At 40.5% G+C, this 26,390-nt stretch overlaps 1 protein-coding gene across 13 annotated transcripts in view; it reads right to left on the minus strand.

The window, feature by feature from the left end:
• Window positions 1-26,390, minus strand: part of RBFOX1 (RNA binding fox-1 homolog 1) — a 2,017,010-nt gene that overhangs the window by 1,176,911 nt on the left and 813,709 nt on the right. The gene's annotated exons all lie outside the window — the stretch shown is intronic.

The following is a 26,390-nucleotide window of genomic DNA, read 5'->3' on the forward strand; positions in this document are numbered from 1 at the left end:
GTTGCACAAAATATGCATGTAGATAGTAGAGCCTGGATTTGAAGTTGGCCATTGGACGTCAAGTTCAGAACCACTCTGCTATGCTCTTGCTTGACACCATGAGCTCTATGCCACAGGATGTTTTCAAGGAAAGACGAGAAGCCAATCTTTCAGAGATATTATTGTGCATTTTCCTGCATGGAGTTAGGTGAAATGAAATAAACTCTAAATATCTTTTCAACTCTAGAACTCGAGGATTCTATAATGCTCAATCCCATGATAGTTAACATTCAAAGTGACTCCATTTTGCAATGAATAAAACTGTGGTATAAGGGGCCCCATCAGTAATCAACTTCATAAACATGGCTATAATCACCCAATCAGAAGGAATAAAATCCACATTCATTGATATTTAAATAAACCAAATATCATACAAAATGCAAATGGCCATTACAGTCTCATAAAATTCAGTGAGTTGGGGGAGAGGTCATCTCCAAACAGAAAGATTTACTAAAGATCTGAAAGACTTCCATGGCACCCTATACTCAAAAGACAGTTGATCCTGACCCTTTCGCCCTCTGGGAGACACATAAGTAGCAGAGATGGGATTAATCTGCAGGGTTCTAGAATATCCATCTAGTGCTCTATTACTCCTCTTAAGTAATGACACAATGTAAACCCACACTTATTCTTTATTAAGCCGCTTTTTATGCCAAGCATTGTCCTCTTAGTGCCTACAGTCCATGGGCATTCAGTTAGGGTTGTTGAGGAAGACTTTGCCAAGGAAGTGGCAATGGAGCTGACATCTTCACGCTACGAAGAATGTAACCACATGAAGAGAATGATCAGGATTTGGGGAAAGGAGGTAGGAACAGTTAGGAAATGAATAGTCAAACTATATAATTATCATCTATAAATTCATAGAATGCCTCAGTGGAAGAATTTTCTGTATCCCAATAATAATAAAATATTAATGATGACTATAATAGAAAATATATAGAAAAATAGTAGTAGTAATAGTTTTATTGAACCCGTAGTATACGCAGGCTTTGTATCAAAATATGCACGCATCTTATTGATTAAAAATGGCAAGAGCTCCTATCATCAAGTTCAACCATCTTAACCCTTGCCCCTCCCTCCTCCAGTCACTTCGTCTTCCCCTTCATATACTCACCAACATACTCTAGATGCAGCTAAAATGAACTACTTGAAAGACACAAGTCCACCCAAGTATGAACTTCTCTTTTTTACTTTCATTGACCTGTCCAGCTGGACTGAATTTTTTCCAGGGACCCTGTAGTCTTTCACACACCCTTCTCTCTGAACAAGCATCATACTCTAATCTACTGCAGAGTTGGCCTGCTCAGGCTGTGAATTCATAGAGAACAAGGACAATGTTTTATTCAGCTTGGTAGCCTTATCGCCTGGCACAGCACCCAGCCACTTAGCAGCAGTTCACTACACTGGACAGCATAAGCAGTGATTCCTTGTCGACCCAAAGTGGTACACCTCCAAGGAAGGGCACTGAACTTCATTCCAGAGAGAGGTTCTCCCTAAGCAAAATGGCCTTCACTTGTGTTCCCATACTTGGTACCCAGATGATAATGTTAACCTCTTATGGGTGTCAGCTTTACGCCCACACCTTTAGAAGTGCTTTTAATTCAACCTGCAGGTGAAATGAACTTAGAACCACACCCCCTCACTGATAAGAATCAGTCAAATCCTCCAGGTGGATTGTTTTATTAAAGCAAACAAGGGGGGAGCGGCGCCTGGGTGGCTCAGTCATTTAAGCATCCAACTCTTGATTTCAGCTCAGGTCATGATCTTGGGTTGTGATATCTAGTCCTGCGTTGCGTTCTGCACTGGGCATGGAGCCTACTTAAGAGTCTCTCTCACCCTGTCTTTTTTTTTTTCTCTCTCTCCCCCTCTCCCTCCCAAATAAATAAATAATAAAAGCAAACAAAGGTTGAGAACCATTGTTACAAGGTGAGAATAGAAATGGTCATTAAAAATGGCACCAGACAGTGAGAAAAATCTAAGATGCTCTCTAGAGTTCCAGACGAGTTATGTATGTTAAAACAAAACAAAAAACTAAGATTATCCTGAATTTGCAATTACTCTTGCAAACTACCTAAAGAGCAATTTGTGATCAGGGAGAATCTTGGGCCCCAGTGGAACTGGGTGGAATTTTCATTGTACTGAGACTGTGCTGGAGCCAAAAGGCTGCAAGTGAACGAAACGTGAAAGGACATCCGAACAAAGGCAGAACAGAGGTGAAGACTCACTTTCTGTATTAGCTGCCCTCACCTCTGCACTCCGGCAGAATGGACACACAAAATAGCGAACCAATTACTTCCAAAACACTGGAGTCGATGACCCCTGGGCAGGTAGCGTGCAGTTTATCTTTCTTGCTCGGTAAATAGGGCTGACTACTGCCGTGTTTCCACTCCCACAGACTGCCACGGGCTTCTCCAGGGTTTCCTCACCTGGACGACCGCAATGGGCTATGGAGATCATCGTCTGGCTCCAGGCTTGCACCTCTCATCCCTCCACAGAGCAGGCACAGCAATCTTTTCAGAATCTGACTGTGACTATATTACTCGATTGTTTAAACACTGCACTGATTCCATTCAGGACAAAGGCTGTATCTTGGGACAACCTGACATCCTGCATGCTGTGCTTCTGGCTCCAGCTCCAGCTTTATTCATGTATTTCCCTCCCTCTGGACCCCTAGTATACCAGCCCCGGAGACCTTCCAGTTCTGGATCACACCTTATTCGCCACCAGCCACAGGGATGTTATACATGCTGCATCTTCGGCCTGGAATGCTCTTCATACCCATTAACTCCCATTCATCATGACTTTCTTATGGAAACTCCTGCTACATGGTCTCAAGAGCCTTTCCTTCATAGCACACATCACAGCTGTCACGTAACAGTTACAAATGATTTGACTGATGTCTGCCTGTCTCCACTGTTAGCTCCATGAGGGCAGGGACTGCGTCTATCCTGCTCACCATTTCAACGCCAGCTCTGACCACGCTGTTGTGGATATGAAGACATTCAATACATATTTGCCAAAGGAAGGAGAGATGGAAGGGAGGAGGGGTGGAAAGAAAGCTTCCTCGCCCTGTTGCTAACTTTAGACATGCTTTGGGTGAGTACACAGCTTCTCTGAGTTATTCCCCTCCCCCTCCCCCATCTCTGCCTAGCATAGATACAGAAATCATGTCTGGTGTATACAATCCTGGCTCCATTAGGGCTGTGTTCAATAGGGATGAAACCTCACCCGATCTCAGGTCAATTTTCTCCCAGGAATTTGGAGGGCACTCTTCAGTTTTTGCTAGTCCCTAGAACTGAGAACTCAGTAATCGTGGAGTCACCATTCTCTGCCATGAGTTCAGCAAGAAGAAGAGAAGAAACCAGGCTCTGGAGCAAGAAGAATGGAGCAGAGAAAAGAATAGGCAAGACTGGAGGGGGGATGGGATGATGGGGCTGAGATTCCTATGCCGAGTAATAAATATCCCCATTTTTTAAAATCTACTTTGAGTGGGTTTCTGTTACTTGCCAATAGAGGAGCCCCATGTAAGATACTGGTCTCAAAGGCTGGTATCTTACCTGGCCAGGGGGATTCTGCACCACCCCTTCATCAGGTTAGCACGCTGTATCTTAATCAGTGACTGTGAGTGGGTGCACACTCTCCAACTGTATGCAGGTGTCTGAAGTGTAACTGTCCTTGAAAGGGGTCTGAGCTGCATCAAGCACAGAGTAATGCAGCTAGTACCACACAGGCTTATTATGTGCAATTTGGCAATGATGGGGCGTGAAGAAGCTAGTACTGATCACACCTGGGGTGGGAGGAGAGCGAGCCAAAGTGGGGAGTACACTGCAGTTTCCTTAGGCTGGAGAAAGAGACCCTCCCCAAGGGAACCCAGTGACTCTCAGCCACGTAACACAAGGCTGCTGACCAAAGGCTGCTACTGCAAGTGGATGATTGGACCAGCCACCCTTGGTCATGCAAACAATTCAGTGTGCCCCTAGATCAGCTACTGGATCTAAGTACTCTGAACTCTAGAGTGAGAACCAGTATGTCATTTTACTGTCAACGTGTGGTTTACCTCCTAGGGAGAGCCATGGGTTAAAGACCATCTCCCATTGTAATCACACATAAACAAACTTCCTATGCAGCAAGGACATCAGGGGATCCTTTGAAAGTTGATTGTCCCACATCATCTTTTTGCATCCTACCCCATTCCTTCAGATGCCCAGTGTCTGTGTTGAGTATCCCCCAAATATTCTTTTCTTCTCCTTCTATTTGGTAAATGTAAGTGACTGAGCTGAACAAGAATAAAATGAAAAGCCAGTCGTTCTAAACTGAAATTGAATGTCCCATGCCCTCTCATATCACTAGCTGGTCCCATGCCTGGATTCTGTTACTTCTTTGCTCAGTAAACATGTACCTATTTTTTCACGTCCCCAGGTAGCCCTCACCGGGCACAATGAAGAGCTCCCTCTTCCCCACTCTTCGAACTCCACACTCAAAGACAATGAGCTCCATGTCTGTCCTCTCCAGTGGACTTACAGACCTCAGCACCTCAAAACCCTAGGCTGTGCTTTATCTTATTTATGAGTGCCAGTATTATAAAGATTCTGGACAGAGAATTGGGCTCAAATTAATTCTCCCATTCATTAAGCTATGTAACTTTGGGCAAGCTGCTCAACCTCTCTGAGCCTCAGTTTTCCTCTCTATCAATTGGGGATAATAATGCCCTCCTCAGAGGGTTGATGTGAGGATTGCACAATGTAATTATCTGGCACTGCTACTCAACAAATGTTTATCATACCAGATATCCAAGAATGATGCCTACTTGGTCAACAGCAGTCTTTCCAATTAAAAAAAAGGCTTAATGTGCTTTGCAAAATTTTGCCAAAGGATAAGATTATCCAGAAGACTGTGACAGCAGAGCCCAGGCATACAAGCAGCCAACACAGCACCTGGCACCTAGTAAGTGCTCAGTAAGATTTCTGAAAATAAAGAACGAATGAGGCCCTTCACTTAATGATGAAATACAATTGTAGCTGCTATTTCAAGGCTTATATTTGACTTGTCATACTGTCTAAATCCAATAAACATCAATTAGCCTAACTGCTCCATTTAATTTGGCTGTACTCACCTGTCCTTCAGGGGCTCAGGTAAAGTATCTGCGACTTCTCCATGGAAGCTTCTTCCCAGTCTCCCGAGGGAAAAAACTTCTACTCAAAGCTCCAGGGACCTTCGAAAGCCTAACGATATTACACCCCACATGTCACCCTCCTTTGAGGTTTATTGTTGGTGTGTTTAATTTCCTGTCTTGGCCTTACAGGAGATTTCTAATGTTTGGGCTGCAGGGTATGTTCTGATTAAAAATAATCCTCCCAATTACGGGCTGGCATGAGCCTCCCGTCACACGCACTCTGCCACCAGCCTCTGCTCCCCTGTCAGCAATAATTGTGTCTGCAGTGCCTAACTGTAAATGAAAACCCAAGGGGCAAGTTTGGGTCCCTGGTTCCCGGGCCGCACTGGATCTTTTAATTTGCACTGTCTGTCAAAAAGATGCTGCTATGTGTACTCCAAAGAAATCCTGAGACTCTCAGATTCAAGGCTAGAAAGAGCAAAGGTACCACAGCCTTCTTGGAGAAATTGTATTTGAACTCGCCAGAGACAACAGGGTGTGTGTAAGGCAACGACGCTCTTTTTATTCTGCTCCAAACTTGAGCTACACCCAGTATAAAAAGAGAAGCTGAACTCTAGGGAAATTTCAAGATGTATTTATATTATTTTCTCTACCAAGTTCATGAGACAGGACATTGAAGTCAAAGTATGCAATAACAGCTCTGTGAAAGGAAATATACTTGAGACCTGATTATTTTAATTTAAATAAAATTAAAATTTTCCGGGTGTAGGGTGAGGGGAAAGAGGTCTATGCTTTCAGCTGGGAAATATCATCAATTTCTTCTTGTACAAGCAGAGAGATCACCCTATAACCAAGCCCACACTAAGTACTTAAAATACTGTGTTGAGTCAGAAAGTGTCACTTGGAGGCAGTATAGAGCAAAGTTCTGCATTAGAAGTAATGAAGGGGAGGATACTTGGTGAGCCTCTATACGCCACATCTTTTTCTAAGGACAGCACCTGACAGGGGATGCACCTGGTCTTGATCATACTCACTCTGTTTCTCCCTGGACGGATGATAGGAAGCAGAGATACCTGACCCTCAGATGAAAATTAAGGCCCCTATCTCAGGAATTTACAACGTGGACATGAAGACAATGTGCCATTATGTCAGTCTGTAGGCATGACATTTACACAGTGATGCAGAATGAGGACCAAGGGCACCCCCTGAGAGCACCTACAATGCACAAGGGGAAAGCACAGCAGAGCAAGTCCATCTGTGGAAAGCTGGGTAAATAGAGTCACTGCAGAGAGAAACAGAGGAGCCCACACAGAATGGAAGGGAAACAGTTTGCACAGCTTGTCACCTGGGTTCCAGAAGCACCTATATTTCTTATGTCACCACTCCTGATGACCTGCTAACATCCTACACTGAGGATAAATACAAGATTCCAGTGTGTCTTTCCAAGAAAGTGTGTCTTCGGCTAGCCTAGCTTTGGTGGGTTTCTGTTATTTACAGCATATGTTTTGGCGACTGAGTTATCCAGGTAAGACCTATGCAGGACCACCCAGACAAGCTGTTCAAGCCCAGGCAACCGTGCCGATGAAGACCGCCAATGCACATCAGACACTTGCAAACCATGGACCATAAGTCAAATCCAACACATGGCCTGTTTCTGCAAGTGAAGTTTTAACTGGACACAGCCACACTCACTCATCTATATATTATCTATGGCCACATTCATGTGACAACAACAGAGCTGAGTAGTTGTGATAGACTTTATGGCTTACAGACCCCAAAACATTTACTACTGGGCCCTTTATAGAATAAGACTGCCACACCTGATATATGTGGCTTACATAGATTCCCATACAGATTCACGAAGATCCAAATGAAGAAATATATAAATAACAATAATAGAAATCACAACTGTTATGATCAATATCCAGTACTGAGCATCTACTATGTACCAGGCATTTTACTTACAAAATTCCCTGTGGGTATGATATCCATTACTTCCCTTTTGGTATGATGAACTAGGCACTGAGGAATCTGAAAAGAATTTGTCCCAGGTCTTACCATGAGTAATCAGCAAAGGCAGCATCCAAATCTAAGTGACTCTAAAGATCATACTTTCAACCAATATTTGGTACACCTGTCATTTTTTAAAAATAAAGATACTGTCTGGTTTGGCTTTTCTTGGTGGGGCCCTGGGACTCCTTTCTAGCAAGTTGGGTGACCACCAACTTCAAAAAGCAGCTTCCCTGAAATAGTTTCCTTTACCAATCCTACTGTGAGCCCAGAGAATTTCACATTTCCACCATTTAAAGGGAGGATTTTCTGTGGCCTGTGGTGTTTCCTAAAAAGGTACAGGGGTCAGGGCAAAGTAAATCAGGGAGAGGAAAGATTTCTACTTCCTGCAGACAGATTCTTAGGTCGAACAATAAAAGACCGGTAGAAATGGATAGGAATCACTGGCTGATTACTGGTGTTGCACAAAATTGTTTTGGAGACAAAAATGCTCCTTCCCATCATAGCAGAAATGGCCAGTGAGTTCTTTCCAACAAGAGGAATGAGGCTTCTCAGCAAACATTCATGAGTTCACATGAACTGAGTTTACCCAAATCCATCAGTGTCTGGAGCTGGCCTGATACAAACTTGGTATTAAGGAGACCAAAGGATCTCATCCATGTAGAAACCACAAAAACTTCTCACATAAAAAACTCAGGATGGAAAGAGAGGACCAGCCGCTGCAGAAATCTGACACAGATTTCTCTGTGCTTCAAATGCGAGGGAAGTGGTAATGGAGAGGGCTCAGTGTCACTCGCAATGTGCCAGGCTCCAGCAGCAGGGCCTGAAGAGAAAGTAGACCCCCCCCGCCTTTGTGGTTTCTACCCGTGTGGTTTCAACTCTCATCTCAAATATCGCTTCCTTAGCAGAGCTTCCCAGATCCCTCTCCACAGCAAATCTAGGACAGGCTCCTTCTCCTTGCATTTATCTCAGTTATAACTACACCGCAAAACGTCACCATTTGATTAGTATCTATCTGCCTCTCCTGCTGAACTCCATGACTGAATACTCATGAGGACTCAGGCACCGAGGGTTTTGTTCCCCACCGAATGCTCTATACCTAACACGGTACCTGGAACAAAACCAGTGCTCATTAAGTATTTGCTGAATAGACAAGTGAACGGCTAATTCTAGAACAAAACCACATTTCGGTCTGACATCCAAAGGGTCTCAATGTGAGACCCAGGGGTATGCTTCACTAACCAGCCTGCCTTGAAAACTCCTTCTTTAAGCCCAACTTCCCTATCAACCCTGGTGCCCAGCTTCTTACAAGTCAGTTGGAGGACTGATCACAACATTTTAAGAGACCAGTGTATGCATAAAGGAAGAGCTTTGACCTTGACAGTCATCCCCACTGGGGTACAAACCCCAGCTTCAGCACTTCCTAGTTGTGTGACCTTGAGTAAATTACCTTACATCTCTAGGCCTCAATTCTCTCGTGTATGGGGTGGAACTGAAAATTACTCTTTGCAGATTCTTACAATGATTAAATAAGATTACATGGGAAGAGGGCTTGCGGTACAGCTACAGTGGGTGTTTTAATAGCCGTACCGACTTTAATCATATTGAAGTCCCCATCCCAAGGTGAGGTCTTGAGACACAAGTAAAAGTAATGGAATATCTTGTGATTTTAAAGGAACTCACTAAGTATTACTGGAGACAAAGACACATGTATGTGAGTGCATATAAATAAAGACAATAAAAATGGCAAGAGGAGTAATAATAATAATAATAATAAATGGTAATAACCACCCCCTGCTTACTCTGTGTCATGTACTGTGATAAACAATCTGCATGCAGTCTACCATTGAATTCTTGGTGTATCCCGTGCTGTGGGCATTATTATCTTTAATTTACAGATAAAGCATGATATTCAGAGAGGTTAAGTATTTTTGCAAGTCCTATAAAGAAACTATGACTTGAATGCTCATCTGAATGGCGATTATGCAATATTCTCCATCAAATGGAATGTTTCCATTCTAACAAAATATCACCTGCTTGTGACAGCCCAGAGAAGGCTGGTTCCGGAGAAGAACCTGGGATGTCTTCATAGACGCACTGATACACTTTTGCAAGAGAGGAGCTGAGCTTTGCCATGATGCTATCATCAGCTCTCACACGCAGGGGAAGCTACTGCACAGAGGATCATCCCTTCCCAACCAATTCCCTTTCATTCCTACCCATCATCTCACTAGTTCTGCTGCTCTTTGTCATTGAGAGAGAAATTGTGCAGGGACAAGCAACAGGCTTACAAAGGGAGGTCTCTCAGACATCATGATGTGAAGTAACAATCTCCTCCCCTGCACTGTAAGCATCCCTTGCCAGCCTTTGGACTCCCTTTATCAGGCATATGGCACCCCGGGGGAAGCTCCTCCCCATGACTTTCGCTGTCCTCTTTCCATGACACCTGGAAGCCTGAGGGGCTAAACTAACCAGTTCCACTGGAGAGAAGTAGAGAATAGATACAATAATCGGAAAGCTCACAAGAGGCTGAAATGCAGACAGATTTATAGAGCTGGGATACAAAGCACATCATTGGGAATGCATGACGCTTTTGTTCATTAATCATCTTTTACTTTGAATCTATTTCTCAATGAAAAGTAGCTCTCATTTCTATTAGCAAGATTAATGTGTCAACAATACACAACAACATAAATGAGACTGNGGGGGAAAGGGGAAAAAAAAAAAAAAAAAAAAAAAAAAAAACCAAAAGGAAAGGAAAAAACAAAACCCTCAGTACACAGGGTGATATATTTGCTCAGATTACCGCTTTATTTACACCACGGAGAACACTTTATTTCTAAGCTTCATAACTCATTGCTCTATTAAAAAAAAAAAAAAAGGAAACTAGCTAGCAGCACCTACTTCAACATAGAGAGAGAAAATATACCATAAAGAAAACCCATCCTCTACCCTGTAGGTCTGCATTTTTTTTAAAAATTCTATTTAATATGTGTCGGACTCCAGAGCACCTTATTACCTTATTTAATTTAAGGCAGGAAAGATTTCTCAGAATAAAAATGGCACTAAAGTGATAGGAACTAAGCTATGAAATGTGGACATCATATTTTCTTCAGAGAGATAATCAGCTTATCAGAATTCATTTCAACCTAAGAAAGGTCTCACAACTACACTGAAAATTCAAGCTGGTCTCATCATCTCAAGAATGTAATCTCAAGGAAATGGTAAAACTATCAAGGCAAGCTTGGTGCAGTTATCTTTATGTATAAGAACTGTAAGCATCAGATTCCGACAGAATCACTGTGGCAGGGTGTGCTCCCGAGGACGGGAGAGACCTTTCTATAAAATACATGAAGTACCTTTGCTGATAATACCAATATTTTTTTTTTACAAGTCATTGAGGGTATTTTTTAAAGATGCATTGCTATATTCTTTACAACTAAAAATCCTCCCTATATTGGTATTCTGCAAAGATAAATAATAGTTTCCTAAATTAGTCATCAACAGAGGTATAGGTTTTAGTCCCATTCTTGCTGTTAACTAGCTGTTTGACCTCGATTAAGTTCCTTAACTCATTCTGAGCCTTAGTTTCCTCATTTTCATAAGAAAGGTGTTGGACCTCCTTGTTTTTTAAATGGCTCTTTTCTTTTAATTTCTCCAGGTGATCTGTTTCATGGGCATTTTTATAGGAAGGAAAATCAGTGAGAGCATCAGCAAGTTTCAAGAGGCGTCAATGCCAATATAGAATATGCTGTGTACCTCTTGGTATAAAACTCCCGCCCCATACAATCCCTCTAAAAAAGAAAAAAATCAAACAAAAATAGAGAAAACCATCTGGTTGGAAGATGATAATTAATTTTAAAAGAAATGCAATGGATTTTGGAAGATAAAAGAAAATCCTCCATAGCCAATCCTTCATGTTCAGCAAAGAACCACCAAGCCATCTGATACAACGTTTGGAAAAACAAACACAATGAAATGAAGGAAAAAGAACTAGGCAGAACGGTGGATCAATACAGCACTCAACATCTCTGTGTGGAAGAAGGGAAAGTCATAAAACTAGACCAAAGTCATGAAAAGTTTGGTAAATGTTCCAAGGGCCAGAATGGGTAACCATCAAAAGTTATGTGTTTAATGTGAGACTTCATCCACACTTGTTTTGGGTGATATTTTCTTTACAGCACAAATTCCAGTAAGTAATAAATACTATAGACTCAGCTACAAGAAACAGGAAGTTTCGGAACAAAAATACTTGCATCTATGATTTTTGTCATGAGAGACAATAACATATAATGGTAAGAACTCAAGACCTACAATAAGCAAAACTTGAATTCTGATTTTTCTGTATTTGACATTGGGAGATTCACGGACCTCTCTGTACCTTAGCGTCTCCTTTTGGCGAGCAGCTAGAAGTACCCTATACCATAGGATTGCTCTGAGAAATAAATGAAATAATGCATGTAAAATTCTTCACGAAACACTTGCACATACCTCTTTGATAATTTTTAGCAACTTCTATTATGTGAAGCTTCATCTTTTAGGCTGAGATGGAGTAGATATTGGCATTTATAGAGTACTTACTAAGTTCCAGACCCTCTTCTAAACTTTCTCTGTAATGTTTTTCATTGAAGAATCTTCACAGCAATACTTTAAGTTATTTTTACTCATTTCTCAGGAAACTAGATCTCATAATGTTCCAACTTACCCAAAAATGCTTCAACTATTCACAAGAATTAGAAAAGTATCATATTAATAAAGGTACTTACTTTAATAAGATCTGCACCACTTATTAAGAAAATAGTCCTTAATCCTAAAGCAAACTCCTAGCCAGGCATTTGAAAAAAAGTAATTTGCTTAATTTCTACCCATGGTCCACATATTTTGATACCATGAGACACCCATCAAAAATACGGAATTCATGCATATGAAACTTTGAGGTATTCCACAGAGACTTAGAGTCTGTGTGTGCATAATTTCTTTCAGATTTGAAATATGTAGGCATCTTAAGTAAGTCTACAACTTAAAGAAGCAAAAGGAAGAAAAATCTATATTCTAAAGTTTCCAGGTTCTATTTCTAATTTTCAAGGATTTTTTCAATGGCAATTCAAAAGAAGTAAACATTTTTAAAAGGAACATAGTGTAAACTATTTTGTTCATTTTAACATGTGTATCCACTCATTAATCCATTTGGCATTCTGAGCCCCCACTTGGTGAAAACCATCAAAGCATGGTGCCAGGCACAGTTCTGGATTCAGAGATGAATGGGATGCTCTGTTTTTCAAAATAGCTCATATCCATAAGAGCTGATTAAAAAGCAAGATTAAAATAAGGTTCCAAGCAGAGAAACTGAGGACTGACGCATTCTGACTTGGGAAGGTGGGGGTGCAGGAGACATACATGGTAAAGTGACAAGTAAGATGATTCTTGGAGAATTAGTAGCATTTATTTGCTCAACACTTCAGAGAAGTGGAACACGAAGACCTGGACAAATTGCCACTTAATGGAAGAATATGGCTGAAACAGGTGGAAGGATGAGACTTCATGGCATATTGGAGAATCATGAGCAGTCTCCATGAACCAGAGTGGAGTAAGGTTATTGAGGGGAATGACCCTGGAAAGATGAAACCAAATGCAGGTGGCTCCATGGGCCAGACCTAACAACTGTGCCAAAGTAACGAACACTTACTATGTGATTCATGCTGGGCACTGTGCTTCACGGTTTGCATAGACTAAGAGCTGAGCCTCCCTAATAATTCTGTGAGGTAGGTATTCCTAATTCCAGTTTCACAGTTGAGGAAACTGACTCGGAGAAACTGGTGGTAGAGAGACAGCTGAGTTAAGATGAGGGGCCATGACCTTAACTGAGACCCATCAGACTCCAAAGGCCATACCCTAAGTGAGTTTAAGCTTTGGCTGGTAGTCATGAAGAATCCATGAAGGATGTCTGAGGAAAGGGATGACATGTTCTGACCTGCATTTTATGAGAATAACTGGACACAGGGTAGAAAATGGATGGGGAGAGAAGAGAGAGATGGAGGCTTAGGAAGCTATGCTAAAATGCAGTTTCTGAAGCCACTTACTTACTTGCACTGCACCACTTACTTGCACTGCACCACTCGCTGGCTTTGTGACTTGGGGCAAGTGACTCAACCTCTCTGAGCCCCAGTTTTTACATCTATACTATGGGAATCATATCAATGTCACTCAACTCAAGTGGGTTGCTTTGAGAATGAATTAATACATTCTGAGTTTCAGGTCTGCCCAGCTAATTGTAGCAACTTAACAATGATGTTAGTTTATCATCTCTTAAGGGAGATCAGCTGACTAGGAGGAAAAAGAGGAAATGGGTCTATCCATTCAGATGAGCCCCTGGGGATGTCAAATGCTTCTAGCACCTGCCCCTGCTTCTTCCAGTTGTTAGTATTCAGCCTGACCCTCCCCTCTACAACCACCAACACCTACACCATTGCCAGGGAGGTAGGTTGTCTTCCTTCCAAATCAAACGGTGGGTTACAATGGCAAACACTCCTTGCCTGGGCACAAAGATGAGGAGGTGCCATAGACAAGGACCAAGACAACAAAGGAATAGGTTAAGGTCCCCATAGACTCTAATATCCACTATGACCAGTGCTCAATTCAACTCTTTAGGCTTTAAAGCTCCAAATTACTGTGTGGAGAATGCCAGGTCATCCATGAACCAAAACAGATTGTAATTCCAAATTTTCCATTAACACCAAAGGGTGAGGTGATACATTTAAATATTGGATTCCATTTGCATCCAACAAATACGTGAACTTGCCATAATTCGTTTCATTTCAATGGCTAACCTTTGAGAAACACTCTCTTGAGATGGCTTGTCATTCTTGAACCCTGTTTGGTATACTGACACTAAGGGTATTTTTATTTTTTAATTAGCACTATTGCCAACCCAGAAGGAAGGTCTTGGTGAATCATATGCGTGTACAATGTTAACTGAACCCATAAGGATCTGCTTAGCTAAAGGCGAAGTTCAGACGCTTTGCAGCTGCATTCAACTTGATCTGAAAAGGAATCATCAAGTCCCACCAGCTGTTACACTCTGATGATTCTGAAAACCTAAAAACAAAATAAAAATTTGTCAAATAAATTGACAACTGTTTTCTACATCTTAGGAACACATTGTTTACCTGTGGTGCATAATAATAGGAGGCACCTGCAGAGCTATGAGTGCTTCTTTGAGGCATGACTAGCATCAGTTCCATGGTGTGTTGGAAAATAACAGGCAACGGATATATGGGGTGTACCATGCAGTAGAACCGGGCTAATAAACACTAACATCTTATTTTATGGAGAAGGAAACCAAAGTTCAGAGAAGTTTTTTTAAAATACCCATGGGCACTGTAATGGCAGGGTCACCAGTAAGTGGTGAGGTTGGAACTGAAGCACTATTTGACAGCAAAGCCATGGGTGTCCTCTCTATGTGGTTACCCATTTATGGCCTCCCTCTTGACAGTAAGTTCATGACAGTCTGACCACTAACATCTGTGCTAGGCGTGCTTAATATACCACCACCACCACTCAATAATCATTACAGCCATCTAGGAAGTGGGAACTGCTCTAATACCCATTTTCAAGATGAGCAGAGTCAGGCATTGAGGAACAACGTCTCCCAGCTTTCTGGTGATAAAGTCAGGATTTCCTGCTTCCAGAGATAAATATCTACCCTCTTTCTTATTTGAGTATCTGGCACTGAACTTGGCACCATGGCAACACCGTTGTTTGAGGAATGGATGAGTACATGAATGACTTGCTCCATGGATGACATCTCTGTGAGTTCAGGTACCTTCACAACCATGCCCATAACATCTGACAAGGTGCCTAGCACATAGTAAGTACTCAGTAAGTGTTTGTGTAAGAATGACTGCTGGTATGGCTAAATGCATGCAGACCCTGGGCTCTGATTCCTTTGCAGAAGAGGGAAAGATGTTGTTTGATGATTATCTCCTAAGCCTTTTCTTCCATTCCTGCCCTCCGCGATAACCATATAGAAATGTGTGAATAAAATGGCTATGTTGCATCTGGTGTCCTGCTGGATTAGCTTGTGGCCCAGGGGACATTATCGGCGCCAAGGATCATAATCCTTCACTCCCTATCTCTTTGCAAATAGAACTAACAAAACACTCCCCGGGCTCTCTGAAGTAACCTTCACATTTGTGAACAGCCAGCTCTACATGCTTTTCCCCTGAGGGGGTGTCCCTGACCCCTCCTCATTTCAGGAAAGAGGCCAACTTCAGGTAACCGTACCTTTAGCATCACACACTGTGTCAGCAGCTACACCCCAGTTATCTGACATGTGTGAAATGAGTCCGCTTATCAAAAAAGGGAGTGCCCAGCAGCTTTTAGGGATGTGGAAGGGGCCTGCTGGTTGCTGCAAATCTCTCACCAGCGCACTGGAGTTTGACACTTAATATTCAAACCCAACTACAGGCTATGTACTCAGAGGATAAAACTCAGTAATAGCACACGGATCCACGGGCTGACAGGCTGAGCATACAAACCTCCAGTGTAAAGACTCACTTAAGAGCTTTCTGCCACAAATGGAGCTGGAGTAGAGAGAGAAAAAAAGAGAGAGACAGACAGGAAAAAGCACGGTCATGGTGAAAACAAGTCAAGGCAGAATCAGCATGGAAATCCTCAAGTATAATCCAGCAATTTGATGGTGATGGTGGTAGTGGGGGCCAGGAAAGAAACAAAAACTAACTAAACAAACGTATTTTGCGCGTCAATTTGCCTCCTTAAATGATACGAAATAATTTAAAAACACAGCTCATTCTTCTATTTAAATTCGTGTATGTTAGTGCTTGTCATTTTTCCCACCAGAGACTCAAAATAAGAGGAACATTTCTGGAATTACACATCATAACAGAGAGATAGCCAAAAGGACAATCTGGTATTTATGTGCCAATTGCCAAAACACAATTTTCCAAACATGCATTAACCTAAGAATTCCCCACTCTGTCTAGCTAATTTTATAGCCTCTACAGAATCTCACACAGGGCTTTGCATAAAGTAGGCGCTAAATAATTGCTGACGGATAACTGTTAGTCTACAAGCAAGCGTAGTCACATTTAGTTGTTTGGTTTTTTGTAAGATTTTATTTTTAAGGAATCTCCATACCCAATGTGAGGCTCCAACTCACTCACAACCCTGAGATTAAGAGCCACATGCTTTATTGACTGAGCCAGCCAGACACCCCAAGCTTTGCCTGTTTTATAGAAATTCTGAGCTAAGCCTACTTCGTCTAAATCAGAGACCACAAGCTGGAGGTCAGAGGGGTCACATGTTTGAACTACTCACCACTTAAAACAGTCTGTGGAAAAGCTGCCAGCACTTAAAAAAATCAACATTAAATATCTATGATTCTGACTCTTCTTGATAAACCATAATATCCAACCATACCGAGACCATATTTCCGCGTAGCAAAAATCCAGTGAGCTGAGTAGTTGATGCTTCCATTAGAAAGGCTGTGTGTTCTCTCTCCAGCGCCCACTCCTCTCAAACGCCTCTTAACCACTTCACTCATATATTACCTGCTTGGCTCTCCACAGGCATTGGAGTTTTTAATCTCTGCTTTAACTATTTAGAGTGCAAGACAAACATTATATCTTCGTTGTATCCACTGAAAGGCTTTCCCTTTACCTTTAGGGTAAAAATCCATGCGATTCTTCCTGTTTTTCCCCCATGGAATTCAGAAACATGGATATTAACAGGCTGGTTTTAATGTCTGAATACATCTGTTTGACACTGGATTACTGAGCAATTTTCATTTCTTTGTAAGTTCTCAAAGATACCTCCCATTAAGGAAAAATTCAAATGTAATTAGATTTTAGTTAAAAAAAAAATCTATGGACTGTTTCCTCCAATGAGAAGCCATTGGAGGTACTTACAGAGACTGTTCTATGTAAGATTTCATCAGAAAGATGCCAATTTCTTTATTAACTGTGCCCTCTTTAATTTAACACCAAAGCGCAAAGGCACACCAGGATTCACTAATAATGATCATTAAGAAATTTTTTATCCTGTACAATATAGATCTGAACACAAACACACACACACACACACACACCAACAAAATCAACAGTTTTTAGGACAGTCTAAGGAAGGGGAAAAAAGTGAATAAGGCAAGTAGTTTCCACCACCTTCTATGATCTAATCCTGATAAGAGAACACACGATGCTCATCTGGAAGAATTTAGTTTTTGCTATATTCTAGAATAGAAAGCATAATGTCCTTCATTTGCAAGTGTACATTTTATACAATAACAAAAGCTACACCCTCGGCACCATAAACACCTTCAATATTAACTGAGCACTTAATAGGTACTAAATCCTTTTCTTTTACCCATAGTGTTAAACTCATTTTAGCGACAATAGGAAAACTGCTATGTTGCTTTTCTTTGCACAATCCACATATTATTCATACTGAAATTATTGCTGTTTATCATTACAGTCCATGCTGGTTCTTATTACATATGTGACTAATTATTACTTTCAGGCAAAGTGGCAGAATTCATGAAAAGGTAGTTTTTAAATGCAATAATCGAAGCCACATTTCCCACCTTGTTGTGTAAAAATGCTGTGGCCACAATTTTCCACATTTCTAAACCTCTTTCCCTCATTTTGCTTAAAAGCACTGGTTATCTCTTACGATCTTGTTGCCTTTTCTCTATATTCTCCTCGTTAAGCTGTTATATTTCCATTTCATTCTCAACTATCAAAGGTATTCAGATTTCCCTGCTCTCCCTTCTCTTTCTACACTGCTCCAGGAAATCATTATTCTCTTATTGTGGGCTGATTCTTCATATTACTTATTCAATTTGCTCTCTTTTTACCAATGGCCTTAAATCCTTAGTACATTCAGAAGACATCTGCATTATTTTGTTCCTTCAAATTGCCTGGGAAGGCATTTTCTCCAGAATGCATCAATCCCTACCTTTCCATTTTATAATTCTTATTCATTGCATCTTCTTGCACTGCAGCTAGCTATGTTTTAAGTCAAAATGAGTATTGTGGATTAGACAGATGCTGGACAATGCCAGACATGTCAGAAGATGAAAAGGTGATCAATTAAAATGGCATGAGAGAGTAGCATTCTAGCAATTTCCAGTGAACAGCTACAGTTCTGTAACATATGCACTGGTAGTCTCAAGAATGTCTTCCTTCCTGTACCACTGTGGTTAAAATGGGAGCTGATTAGGATGGTGCCAGCTAGTGTCCAAGTTGAAACTGAGTGACTTTCTCACTTCCTTCTGATTTAACAAAGGATATGTTGGTGGGGTTTTATTTTTTTTTGTACCAGTCAGAGGTGGAAGGCTAACTTACTCCAATCTTTATCCACCCTTCACAACAAATCAATGAAATAATGCCTCTGTGATATCTGCAAAGAAAAATTCTATTATTCAGAGATTGCTAAATGCTGTGATTTGAAGGAAAAATCATCCCCATTACTAAACAGATGAGTATATTTCTTTGTTAATCTAAAAATAATCGCCCAAAATTCATTCTATAGTTTGTACACACAGGGCATCACTGGTAAAAACTCATTCTGTTCAAAATCTAGGGGCGCCTGGGTGGCACAGCGGTTAAGCGTCTGCCTTCGGCTCAGGGCGTGATCCCGGCGTTACAGGATCGAGCCCCACATCAGGCTCCTCCGCTATGAGCCTGCTTCTTCCTCTCCCACTCCCCCTGCTTGTGTTCCCTCTCTCACTGGCTGTCTCTATCTCTGTCAAATAAATAAATAAAATCTTTTAAAAAAAAATCTGGACCCACATGTAATTGTTACTTACTTTTCTCACACTACTGGGAGCTAAAGCAAATGGTCTGTAATCTCCTAGGGGTGACTGAGTATTAATGAGAAGCATTACCTTGAAAACTAATGTCCAAGAATTACTAATGGTTCCAGTAGACCTTAAAGCTTCACGATTCCAATCCAGCCATTCTAAGCAGGGATTACCAAAAATGTGTTCTAAAAATTCACCCCAGCATAGAGCTATATAGTGATACCTGCCACTATCTGATTACAAACATAAGACCTTGCTTCAATGATGGAAGCAGTGACAACAGGCAGTAGACAGAGTGCTTGACAGCATGAGCTCAAAACCAGAAGTCCTGAATTCAAATCCCAGCTCTGCTTTTTCTTAGAAGTACAATTCTAAATCCATTATCTCACCTCACTGAGATTCATTTTTTTTCAGCCTATAAAATAGAGATCATAAAAACCATAATACTGATTATAGGACTTTCATGTGAATTGGAAAATACATACAGTTGGAAGTATGTTGAATGGCACTCACATGCTCAAAATCCTTGCTACTCAGAGCATGGTCCTTGTGCTGACTACATCCTATCTCTGAGAGCTCAGTAGGAATGGTGAATCTCACACAGTAAAAAAGATCTGCTGAATCAGAATCTGCATTTAATCTCCTAGGTTACATGTTTACACAACACAGCTTGAGAAACACTTCTTTAAATACCTTTTTATATCATTCTGCAAAGCACAAACATTTTCTCCATAAATCTCAGCAACTTGGAGGTGAAATTTTAGGGGGAAATTATTTTCCTTTTCGTATACTGAATCAGAGCATACACATCTCATCAAGTGCCATACAAAGCTAAGAGTTACATCAAGTCACAAAGTGGCATATAGTGGTCACTTTAGTGTTTTTTCCAAATACCTTATAGATGCTTGTTTATAGACACAAAGGTTTGGTGTATGCAAAATGCACCAATATGTAACACTGCCTATTTTTCTTTAAAAAGAAATTGAAGTTTAATTTTGTATAGGGAACAGGTGTGAGTTAAATTGGCTGTCTCATCAGTAGATTTTAAGTTCTACCAATACTTTGTATAGATGTTTCCAGCTCGAGAACAATAGCTCGGTAATTTTGGAGTTTTTCCACATATAAGCAAATATTCTTAATTTTAGACATTCACATGATGAGAAGTGGAGAAAAGTTTTAACATGCTTCTTTATAAGATATGGTATATATGTATATGTTTATGTGTGTACAGGTGTATGTATACCCACATATAAACTTTGAGCTAAGAATCTATAAAGATTTCTATTTCCTTCTTCCTACTGATAACGGTTAGTCATTGAGCAAATGTCATGAAAGCCCAACTGTATGCCAGACATTGCACTGTGTTAGCAGTACAAGAAATGTTGGATGAAACCCATGTGACTGTGAATGCTGAAGTATTTGGTATTGTAGTCATATGCCTTTCACTGTGTCTGACACACAGTAGGAAACTTAAAACACAACCACTGGCTAATTTAATGAATACCATATTGGCATTTACCAACTATAATATAGGACTGTTAATGTGTTTGTTGTCTACTGAAAACACAACCAGCTTAATTTCAACTCTGAACAGATGGATGTGATAGATAGAGCAAACAACACCGTGACTATTTTTGGTGACACTAGGCCATTTTAAATATGGATTAGTCACTTTGTTCCCTTAACCTTCCATTTCAACTAGAGAATGGTAAATTTATTGAGTTTACTCTTTAAGACAGAATCTGTATGCAAGTGTGTTTACTGTGGCTATCATCTATAATGATCAAATGATTTACAACATCCTTGGATGGAGTGTTCAGATTACCAGGGGTTCCACTCTTCCTTTATCATTTTATACCAGCCTAACACAAAATTTGAAGATAACTGTAGGCATTTGGTTTTGCATCCCTTTGACCTAATTTGTTCATTTGTTCATTTTGATTCATTCATTCAACTCTATCTTGCCAGTTAACTCTGTGCCAGCCACCATCCTAGGTGTGGAGTAAATATTGCCATGATTAGGAAAGACATGATCCTTGGTCTCACAGAGCCTGAATTCTAGTGCAGAAATGTAGAGACAGAACAAAGAAACAAACAATTATCATTTAAGGTAATCAAGTCCCTCCAAGTCTGGTTTTGCCTGTATCAAAGCCTATTGGATGGGATGCATTGGAGGTATCTGTCACCCAAAGCATATGTTCCCAGGGCAAACCTCTGCTACTTAGATAAGGCTATCTGGGGAGTCATCTTTCTTCTTTTGGGGCAGCCTCAGAGAATTCTCCAGTCCAGTGGGCAAATAAAATGCAAATTACCACTAGCACAATAGGCATCTGTTCAGAGTCCATTCACGGCCATGGATAAGTCAGATACCATTTATTAAGGACATGACTGTTATCTCTCAGAACTCACAAAATGTTAAGTCTGCACTACTCATGACCATGGATTCAACAACATAGTTACAATATCAACTATGAGAATGCCATATTCTAAGTGTAATCAATATATTACTGCTAATTCCTACAACACTCATGAAAGACAGGTACTAGCATCTTAAACTTATTAAGGAGAAATCGAGGCATAGACATTAAGTAATTCATCCAAGGCAACCAGGAAGAAGGAAGGATATCAATTTTGGATTCACACTGAGGTCAATCATTTCAAAAGTTCTCACACATCTGGGGCACCTGGGTGGCTCAGTCAGTTGGGTGTGCAACTCTTGGGTTCGGCTCAGGTCATGATCTCACAGGTTGTGGGATCGAGCCCCACATTGGGCTGTGGTCAGCGGGGAGTCTGCTTGGAGATTCTCTCCCTCTGCCCCTCTCCTCACTCAATCACATTCTCATCTCTCAAATAAATAAATAAATAAATCTTTAAAAAAACAAGTTCTCACACATCTCTGTCAAGACTTCTGAACTTTCCACAAGTTACTCACTGGGAATGTGTTATTAATGATAAACTTTAAAATACAAGATGACTTGGCATTCAGAGCACTTTGTATGAGAAGAAAACAGTGGTGGGGGGCTAAAAATGGACTCCATGACCAATGTTAGAGGAATCCTCCTACTGAGACTCAGGCTCTCTAGAATTATTCAGAGTGTTTCTTTGTAACATAATTCAGCATTTCCCCTGGAAAGAAGGCCATACCGGAACATTTATTATCAGTGCCAAAACAGTGTATAATTAATATTTTGAGGCAATGCATTCACCTTCCTTAATGTTTACTCTAACAATATTAGCTTGGTTTGAAATAAATAGTGCTTCGCCGACTGTGTGTTATCCCACTTTTAGACAAGAAGCTTCAATTTATTTAATTATGTGACTGATGATTTATTGTTGTGTTCCTCCTTGGGGTACATGTTGTGTTAATGGGCCATCAATGTAAATAAGGTGCTTTTTGGTAGAATCCGACATCTTCGATAAAACAGAGCTTTCATGAAGAGAAGAGTAAAGGAATGGAATCTACCTAGACTCAAAGTCTTCCCTGATGTTGCTAACGGACCCTATTTTCCTTTCTTGGCCATGGAGACTCCAGAAGTACAAAAATTGATGTGCTAGGATGGGGGGGCAGGATAAGCAGGGAGGAGACCCAAGCCCAAGTGATGATCATTTACATCCTTAAACAAAAACCTCTCACCAGGAGGAAGGGTAGAAACTATTACACATTTAAGAGAGGATGAGGCCAAGAACATAGACATATCATTTGTTGTGCATAGAATCAACACTCAGCAACAGCCAAGAGGTGTTTGGAGGATGAAATTTAGCCATATATAGGGATATGGAATTTCAGAGTGATTGGCTCCCATGGACTGAGAAATATACTGTCACTGTGAATACTGTACTTATCTGTACCACAATAAATGGTTTCTATCCCTTTTTATTCAGCTCACATGCCCTTCAAATTCAAATTTACAGAAATAGTCTTAAATTTTCCATTCTATGGTCCTTTCCATATTTCTAATAAAATGCCATTGTCATGGTGGCTTATGCAGAATTTACTTCCTACTTTGCTTAACATATTTAGTATCTGGGATTATAAAATAACAGAAAGTCCCCCACCCCAGTACCACTGTGACAGAGCCTTCAGTATTTTTATGCATGATTTTTAATTTTCTTTTTTCTCAAATCCCTACGTTAAGTACTGAAATGAAACTACAATGGTAAAATCAAAATTTCTAAGGCTTCCTTGCTTTCCTCAGTGTAAGCCTACCCATTTTGTATGTTTCTTTTAAACCTTTGTTTCTCTAAATTCCCCCTATGCCCTGGGGTTTTATGTGTCAGGCAAGGGAATAACAAACATACTAGCCATTTGGAAGTGTATCTGTTTTCACCCCAGTTCAAAAATTGCAGTTAATAAGTCTTTAATAAGAAGAACAATGTGTTCTCTATACACCCGTATAAAATGTGAATGGAGTCTCAATACCTCTAAGATAACCCAGCATGTATAGCACTTAACTGAATTCCAATGACTGATCAAGAAAAATAATTTCCATTCTCACCAGAGCCTCTGAGGTCAGGGGCATTCTGCTCAATGACTGAATAGTTGTTCAGTTTACAAGGTGGCATGAAAGAAACCAAGGACTTCTCAGCCTTTTGGAATCATGCCCAACTTGTCCTGACTCAAGGAAAACACTAACACCATATTAAAAGCTATAAAACATTGTTTCTGTGGTTCATTCCTACAGTATACAGGTTGAAAATGGCATTACGTGAATGGAAACATTTGCCCTAACTCTGTAACACTCCTTAAACCAGCATCTTCGATGTCGGTTCTGAATGTCATGTTTCATCTGGGCAGGACAGTATATGCTAGGGCCTCATTAGCACAGTGACTCTTGCAAATATTGGCAGCTTACCAGCAAGCATCATTGTTGTTTGCTTTAGGTACAGGTGCGAACTGGTTGAAAACTGATTTCTGAACTACCCCTAGGCAGTCCTGATGGCTTAGGCAAAGACAATGAGTGAACTAGTTAATTTCAGTGCCATTAGTGAAGTCAAAGAATGAAAAGGGATAAAATTGCAAGAGAAATTATATTTTCTAGCTGCTAAGTAGATAATATGAATAATGGGGTGAAATGATTACCATCCACCATTTGAGCACCAATGGCCTAGATGTTGTGCGAGTCTAATTAATAACCAATGCTCTTTATGGAATAACATTTAAAAAAAGCACAGGAGAAGCTGTTTCCCTCCATCCACTCTAATGCTCCACTAGGATCAAATAAAGAATTGCTTATCTGCATCTAGCCATGCACTTGGAAAACTTTCCCTTTCTTTTTCCCTCCAAATAAGGACAGCTTCAGGAACAAAGTTGGTTTTTCATTAGACAAGACAGGAGTAGGCAATAAATTAAAAATGCCATTGCATATAATTTGGCCATCTCTGCCACTCACTGTCAAACCACAGAGGACTTACCAGAGATATGCAACTACTAATTAGAGGACTGTAAAGAAAGAAAGAAAGAAAAAGTATGCACCTGTGTATATGTATTCATTGTAAATGCCCCTACAATGTGTCACTGTGAATTTCCGTCACTCCTAGACTAATGACACACAGAGAGATATGGATGAACTGATGCAATAGCTATGGAGTTAGTCATCCTTCCTGGTGTTAAATCATCCAACTTTTAAAGGAATGTTCATTTTCTTCCTATTTTTGATTCTGCATGATACCTGTATATACTATTTGAAGTTCAGCCAGTGTAACCAAACCAAGAAAATGGACCTCTGGTTATTGATGTTTCCATTACAATTGCAGAATCTGCTTGAGGAGAAATGGGATAAACCAGAATAAACAGAAAATTGCATCTATTCCCTGCAATATAAAATAATAGTTAGGAGTGATGATTTTAGTGTCAACCCGATGTTGGGTCAAATTCTCACTTAGTCACTTTGCAACAGTGTGACAATGTACACAAAACCACTTAATTTCTTAAAATGTTGATTCTTTCAACTGAGGGTACTAGTGCCTACCTAACATGTAGGTTGTAAGAGTGGACTGAGTAAGACAATGCATGCAAAATGCTTAATGAAGTATCTGGCACAGAGAAAATCCTCAGTAAGTAGGCCTTGCTATTAGGCAATGCTCGCTCTCCGTGGTTCTGAGAGTCTCCCAGGTTGACAGGAATTGGGTAGATTGCTTAAATATTACGTAAGAGAAAAGGGTACAGTCAAAGGAATGGAGAAGGCCCTGAAGTGACATCCAGATGTCAAATTCAGTGTTCAAAAAAAGGGACAAAAATCACCTTGTTAAAATTCCCCCCTAGATTTTTCACTTATAGATTACACCATGTCCATCTGTCTCCAGGATTGGGCATGCTGGTCTATGCACAATCTGGGACTGTTCCCAAGAACCAGTCAATACTTGTGAATTTAGATGAAGACAGCTTCTCCCAAAATTAAAACTTAGCAGTGATACCTTTAATTCGGAACTTTTACTTCTTGGCATATGGAGATAATATTCTTTCTCTACTCAGAGGCAGTTAATAACTTACCATGCATAGAAAATATGTCCTTGTTTTGCCTGATAATAAATGCTCACCCTATTTCTGTCCCTATATGCCCATTATGGTCTAACATCCTTTCAAGTCAGGTACAAGGCAAGGTAGCTTAGGTCAAATTGCCTGGGTTCCAACCCAGGCCACTTCACAGAGGAGCAGTGATATGTGGGCAGGTTTAGGGGTTTTTTATTTTTGGGTTTTTTTTTAATCATTCTAACTTTCATGATACTCAGGTGCTTTCTAAGAGGACTCATGAGAAATGCATATAAAGCATCAATATTATTATGGGACTCACTAAACACTTACGGAATTTGACTGCTACTGTTAAGAATATTATTATTACTATTACCACCAGCACTCTTATTCCTTACTCAGCACTGCCATATAAAACGAAGTCCCCACTCCATGCTGAGTTCCTTTACTTTGAGTACTTTCCTCCCTCCTCTGCTATAAATTCAAGAACAAAACCCTGCAAGGCCCACACCTTCAGTGAAGCTGTTTCTCTCCTGACATTATTCATGGTGATTATCTCATGTACCTATCTGCCAACATGACCTACTATTTTCAAGTATGGGCTCCAGAGTTATTTTGTAATCTCCAAGCTCTCCCACTCCCATGCTGAGTGACACTGGCCAGTGTATGTAACATCTCTGAAATTTCCTTTCCTCATCTGTAAAATGGGATCATAACAGCGCCTATTTCATAAGGCTATGGCAACAATTCAATCAAATATTTGTAAATTGCCTGTCCCAACATCTGGCACAGATAAGCATCTCTGAATGTTCACTGCTCAGTATAATTCATATGTGATTACATCCCCACCAGATGTTCAACAGATGTTAGCTCTCTTGTCTTTTCATGTGTCAATGGGCTATCAACATGCAGATTTGCGTATAGATGTTAGACTGACTATC

Source organism: Ailuropoda melanoleuca, chromosome 10 (assembly GCF_002007445.2).
Source record: "Ailuropoda melanoleuca isolate Jingjing chromosome 10, ASM200744v2, whole genome shotgun sequence".
Lineage (NCBI taxonomy): Eukaryota > Metazoa > Chordata > Mammalia > Carnivora > Ursidae > Ailuropoda > Ailuropoda melanoleuca.